This window comes from Nerophis ophidion, linkage group LG26 (assembly GCF_033978795.1).
Source record: "Nerophis ophidion isolate RoL-2023_Sa linkage group LG26, RoL_Noph_v1.0, whole genome shotgun sequence".
NCBI classification, from domain to species: Eukaryota; Metazoa; Chordata; class Actinopteri; order Syngnathiformes; family Syngnathidae; genus Nerophis; species Nerophis ophidion.
In genome coordinates, this window is record NC_084636.1 from 25,657,741 (window position 1) to 25,663,740 (window position 6,000).

Below are 6,000 nucleotides of genomic sequence, written 5' to 3' on the forward strand. Positions count from 1 at the left end.
GGAAGTGACGGGTGAGGGTGGTGATGTCGGTAAAAAGATGCGGCGGCGGCGGGCGGTGGAAGGTGAGATGTAGGAGAAGGCAATTTGGAGTGTGCGAGACGAGCTGGCAGACAGACAAAAACCGATAGCGGGGAGTTGGGTTACCTCTATCTTTGCTCAGACATAGCAGTTACACTTTGTGTCAGTCAGCTCCAATGTCTCCGCCGTCGATGAAGACATAAAAGCCCCCCATGAGTAGAATTGTGAAATTTGATTCAGGCTCCTGTCATCTGCTTTGCCGATGTAACACGATGCCCTTTGACCTCCCATCCGACCTGCTCACTCTTTTCTGTCGACACTGTGTCGTTTTTAGCTCACTTATAGCTTTAGGATCCTGGCACAGGTAGTCCAACCGGGTCCAACAAAATTGTTGTCCTTTGTTGCTGCTTGTTCTCTATTTCCTCTACATATGTCCCCTCTTAAATCTGGATAAACAAATGGTGTTGTTAAAATACTGTTTTTTTTTATTCTCTTTCCTTTCCAGCGTTTGTGGTTTGCATGAGAGGACCATTTTCCTCGGAAATGTATAACTCTGATAAGAGAAACCTCCACTGCAGATGACATTGGTTTTGAGTTTCTCGAGCCAGGTATTACTCAGTCCCTTCCGGATTTCATAATGTCTCATCAGAGTTTATGTATGTTTATGTTTACTATGCAATTGTTGTAGATTCTGGGTCTACACTCTGACAATACGGGGGCGAAGTTTGTTCTCCCGGGATGCAGACGGACTAATTGCGGACAGGACTTGAAGGTAGGAACATATTTATTTCTCAACTAACACTCAACGAAGCACAAAACATAAAAACAACCCAGAGGGAAGCTGAGTCAAAAACTTAGGACATGAAAGATGAAACTAAAGACATGAAAACAACACTAAACAGTGACATGAAACAAATAGCTTTAACTATGGAAACAAGCAACATGAACTGTGGTATCGCATCAAACAAGCATGAAACTGTGGCATGAAAAGAGCAATGATGCCAGGCCGACTGGCAAAGACAGGCTTAAATAATAGTCTCTTAATTAGAGCAGGTGCGTGTCCAAACACCAGCGGCAGGTGAGACTAATGAGTCGCCATGGTAACTTAATAAACAAGGAAGCGCAAATAAGAACTAAAAGAGTCCAAAAAACAAAAAAATGTAAAAACAAAACCCAGACCACAGATCATGACACCCTATATTCAGGATCTACAATATAAGGTTCTAGATCAGGGGTGTCAAACTCAAATGCAGAGTGGGCCAACATTTAAAACTGAACAAAGCCGCGGGCCAAGGTTGAAAAAATGAACCTTTTAATAGGGACCCAAAGAAGTTTCGCATTGACTATTGAACAAGCAAGGCCTATATAATTTTATAATGACATGCAAAATCCAGTTACAAATAATAAAACATATCAATGGCATATCAAATTAAATTTAAATAAAATCGAATGCCTCTATTCTATTTGCAGCCTTCTGAGGTAAATATCAAAACAAACTTTTTCCGCAGGCTAATAATGAATTTGAAAATAAAATAACAATGAATGAATCAAACATTCAAGCCTTTAAGTAGCAAGAGAAAGTGCATGAAAAATACCTTAATTATTGCTCAGTTTGCTACACTGATTTGCTTTAACACTGAATATGGAAAAAGCAACGCTTATATAACTTAATAGTGCAAATTCAACTTTAAAAAAACAAACGAAAAAACATCAATGGTATATAAAAAAAATTTAAATGAAAAATTGAATGCCTCTTTTCTATTTGCAGCCTTCTGAGGTAAATATCAACATCAACTTTTTCCACAGGCGAATACATTTGAAAATAAAGTAACAATGAATAAATCAACCATTCAGGCCTTTTTACTGCTCAGTTTGCGACACACGGTTGTTGGTATCAAGCGGTGTATATTGTAGCGTCCCGGAAGAGTTAGTGCTGCAAGGGATTCTGGGTATTTGTACTGCTGTGTTTATGTTGTGTTACGGTGCGGATGTTCTCCCGAAAATTTGTTTTTCATTCTTGCTTGGTTTGGGTTCACAGTGTGGCGCATATTTGTAACAGTGTTAAAAGTTGTTTATACCACCACCCTCAGTGTGACCTGTATGGCTTTTGAATAAGTATGCCTTGCATTCACTTGTGTGTGTGTAAAAGCCGCATATATTATGTGAAGGAAAACCGGACATGACGACAGGTTGTTGAAGACGCTAAAGGCAGTGCCTTTAAGGCACGCCCCCAATATTGTTGTCCGGGTAGAAATCGGGAGAAATTTGGGAGAATTGTAGCCCAGTGAGATTTTCGGGAGGGGCACTGAAATTCGGGAGTCCCCCGGGAATATTGGGAGGGTTGGAAAGTATGAGTATTAGCGGTGAATGCGGTGTACCGGCTGGCCAGCTCTAATGTTAATTGGAAATTGCCTCAAGGGCCAAATGAAATTACATGGGCCCGCGGGCCAGAGTTTGACACCCATGTTCTAGATTATCATTTGTCCCGAAGTAATCGTTGTTGTCTCCAACTAAGTCTGCATGATTTCCATTGTTGTTGCTGGGGAAGAGATCTGCGGTTCCTAACCGGATCACGCTCATTGCTCATTATCCCTCAAAATGGCTCAAGAACCTCCGTGAGATTGATACTATCATCTCTGTTTACTCGCAAACTTTGGAAGTTTTTCGGTGTTGTACGCAAACACTCTTCTAAGAAAGTGTTGGCTGGTGGGAAGGGCCTCCTTGAGGGGGATTTTGAGAGTGTCATTGACACTGTGCTATATCGTCATTATTTAATTCCTTTTTGTCAGTGTCTATGTGCATATCAGTCTTTTGGCTGCTGGGAGGGGCCCCATTAAAGGGGATTTCGACTCTGTATTTGACATTATTCTGATATTGTCATTGTATTGGCCTGTGATAGAATCCCACATTGTTGCTGTTAAATTTGAATACATGACTAGTCTGTCAGGGGGGCCCCCTTTCAGCTGGGGACACTAGGCATTTACATAGTTTGCCATACCAGCGTCAGGACTTGGACTTTTGCGTGGTTTGTTCTACCATGGTGCAAAGCGACCGGACTGGACAAGGCGTGAAGGTAAAGGCATGATTTAATTTGACTTAAAAAAGGAACAAACAGGGCGGAAAACAAACTTGGCTAAGAAAAACAAAAACTTGCACTAAGGCAGAACTTTGGACATAAAACAAAAAAAAACACTTACTGTGACATGAGCAAAGCAACATGAACTATGAACATCAAGAGCTATGGCATAAACAGAGTCCAGAGGTGAATAAAGAGTGTATCAAGAGTGCATCAAGAGTGAACAGAGCATTGAGCAACAACAATGACGCCAGGCCGACTGCCTAGCAACTACAAGTTTAAATAATAGTGACATGATTAATACAGGTGTGTTAGTCCTAAACAAATCAGGTGCACGAGTCCAAACGAGTATCGGTGAACTAATCGGTTGTCATGGTGACAAAACAATGGAGCGTAATCAGGAACGAAACAGAGTCTTAAACCAACAGAACATAACTAAACAAAATGTGACCACAAAAAATGAAAACCTGGTTGCAACGGGCCTGGGGAATATTCATGTTTTTTTTCTCTCTTTTCTGCCTGTCTGCCTTCTCTTAAATTAAGACATTTTTGCATTTTACCTAATAAATTTTTTTTTTTACGGACCTCATTTGATTAGTTCCTGGGTCATTGGGACCATAACATTTTTAATTACACTTGGCAGTCGACAAAGGTGTGGAAGACCCGAGAACACTGCAACAGTGTTTTTTAAATATAAATCACAGGTTGATAATCTATTCAAAAATGTTTCTCTTCTGTCATTAGACGTCGTTCTTGTTCCTTTCTGGCATTGCACGTCCAAATAAAAAGCAATATTTACAAGTGTCCCAGGCCATCGATTAACTAGGCCTGTCTGAGACTCGTGCCACCAGCATAATGATACCCTGATAAAATGAGCCAGGCCATGTTTTCCCCAGCCTGCTGTCCATATTCTAGCTGGCCCACTTCACCATTCCCGCCCCCGGCTAATCCTGTGTCGACGGAAGCCGCCACGCCGCCTGACCCGCGCGCCCGCCCACCTACCATCTCGCCTCTGCTCAGCTTTAATCTTGTTGCTGCTGAGATCGGAAGGTCGGAATTAGGGCTGACTGGCAATTTCTGCTGGAATATGACCAACTTAGTATAGAGCGGCGCGGGAAGCACACGGTGGAATTGGTCTATTTTCTACTGGTGTACAACCCACAGACCTCACGTCGTAACTTCCGAGCCTTATGGGTTTACATATTTTCATGCATTTCTTAGGGAAATGTAATAGGTACACATGCATTCTACAAAACCCATCCATCCATCCATCCATCATCTTCCGCTTATCCGAGGTCGGGTCGCGGGGGCAACAGCCTAAGCAGGGAAACCCAGACTTCCCTCTCCCAAGCCACTTCGTCTAGCTCTTCCCGGGGTATCCCGAGGCGTTCCCAGGCCAGCCGGGAGACATAGTCTTCCCAACGTGTCCTGGGTCTTCCCCGTGGCCTCCTACCGGTTGGACGTGCCCTAAACACCTCCCTAGGGAGACGTTCGGGTGGCATCCTGACCAGATGCCCGAACCACCTCATCTGGCTCCTCTCGATGTGAAGGAGCAACGGCTTTACTTTGAGTTCCTCCCGGATGGCAGAGCTTCTCACCCTATCTCTAAGGGAGAGCCCCGCCACACGGCGGAGGAAACTCATTTCGGCCGCTTGTACCCGTGATCTTATCCTTTCGGTCATGACCCAAAGCTCATGACCATAGGTGAGGATGGGAACGTAGATCGACCGGTAAATTGAGAGCTTTGCCTTGCGGCTCAGCTCCTTCTTCACCACAATGGATCGATACAACGTCCGCATTACTGAAGACGCCGCACCGATCCGCCGGTCGATCTCACGATCCACTCTTCCCTCACTCGTGAACAAGACTCCTAGGTACTTGAACTCCTCCACTTGGGGCAGGGTCTCCTCCCCAACCCGGAGATGGCATTCCACCCTTTTCCGGGCGAGAACCATGGACTCGGACTTAGAGGTGCTGATTCTCATTCCGGTCGCTTCACACTCGGCTGCGAACCGATCCAGCGAGAGCTGAAGATCCCGGTCAGATGAAGCCATCAGGACCACATCATCTGCAAAAAGCAGAGACCTAATCCTGCGGTTACCAAACCGGAACCCCTCAACGCCTTGACTGCGCCTAGAAATTCTGTCCATAAAAGTTATGAACAGAATCGGTGACAAAGGACAGCCTTGGCGGAGTCCAACCCTCACTGGAAATGTGTTCGACTTACTGCCGGCAATGCGGACAAAGCTCTGACACTGATCGTACAGGGAACGGACCGCCACAATAAGACAGTCCGATACCCCATACTCTCTGAGCACTCCCCACAGGACTTCCCGAGGGACACGGTCGAATGCCTTCTCCAAGTCCACAAAGCACATGTAGACTGGTTGGGCAAACTCCCATGCACCCTCAAGAACCCTGCCGAGAGTATAGAGCTGGTCCACAGTTCCACGACCAGGACGAAAACCACACTGTTCCTCCTGAATCCGAGGTTCGACTATCCGACGTAGCCTCCTCTCCAGTACACCTGAATAAACCTTACCGGGAAGGCTACAAAACCCAAAACCAGTAAAGTTTGGTGCCATGATTGGGTATTAAAGCAGCCTCCATGAAATGCTCAGTCATTCACGAACAAAGATGGGGTGAGGGTCACCACTTTGTGAACAAATGCGTGAGCAAATCAAACAGTTTATTTAAAGGGGAACATTATCACAATTTCAAAAGGGTTGAAAACAATAAAAATCAGTTCCCAGTGGCTTGTTTTATTTTTCGTAATTTTTTTCAAAATTTTACACCTCCCGGAATATCCCTAAAAAAAGCTTTAAAGTTCTTGATTTTCGCTATTTGTGATGCGATTGCCATTTCCCTGTGACGTCATACAGGGCTGCCAATACTAACAACATGGC

At 44.5% G+C, this 6,000-nt stretch overlaps 1 protein-coding gene and 1 long non-coding RNA gene across 4 annotated transcripts in view; one reads left to right on the top strand and one right to left on the bottom strand.

Moving 5' to 3' along the window:
- The window catches only part of lingo3a (leucine rich repeat and Ig domain containing 3a), a 126,635-nt gene that overhangs the window by 61,215 nt on the left and 59,420 nt on the right, over window positions 1-6,000 (bottom strand). The window lies entirely within an intron of this gene.
- LOC133543590 (uncharacterized) overlaps window positions 1-6,000 on the top strand; it is a 156,723-nt gene that overhangs the window by 44,303 nt on the left and 106,420 nt on the right. For all 3 annotated transcript variants that reach the window (XR_009804417.1, XR_009804415.1, XR_009804416.1), the window contains exons 2-3: window positions 524-626; window positions 707-790. This is a non-coding gene — a long non-coding RNA (uncharacterized LOC133543590). The remainder of the gene's footprint in view (window positions 1-523; window positions 627-706; window positions 791-6,000) is intronic.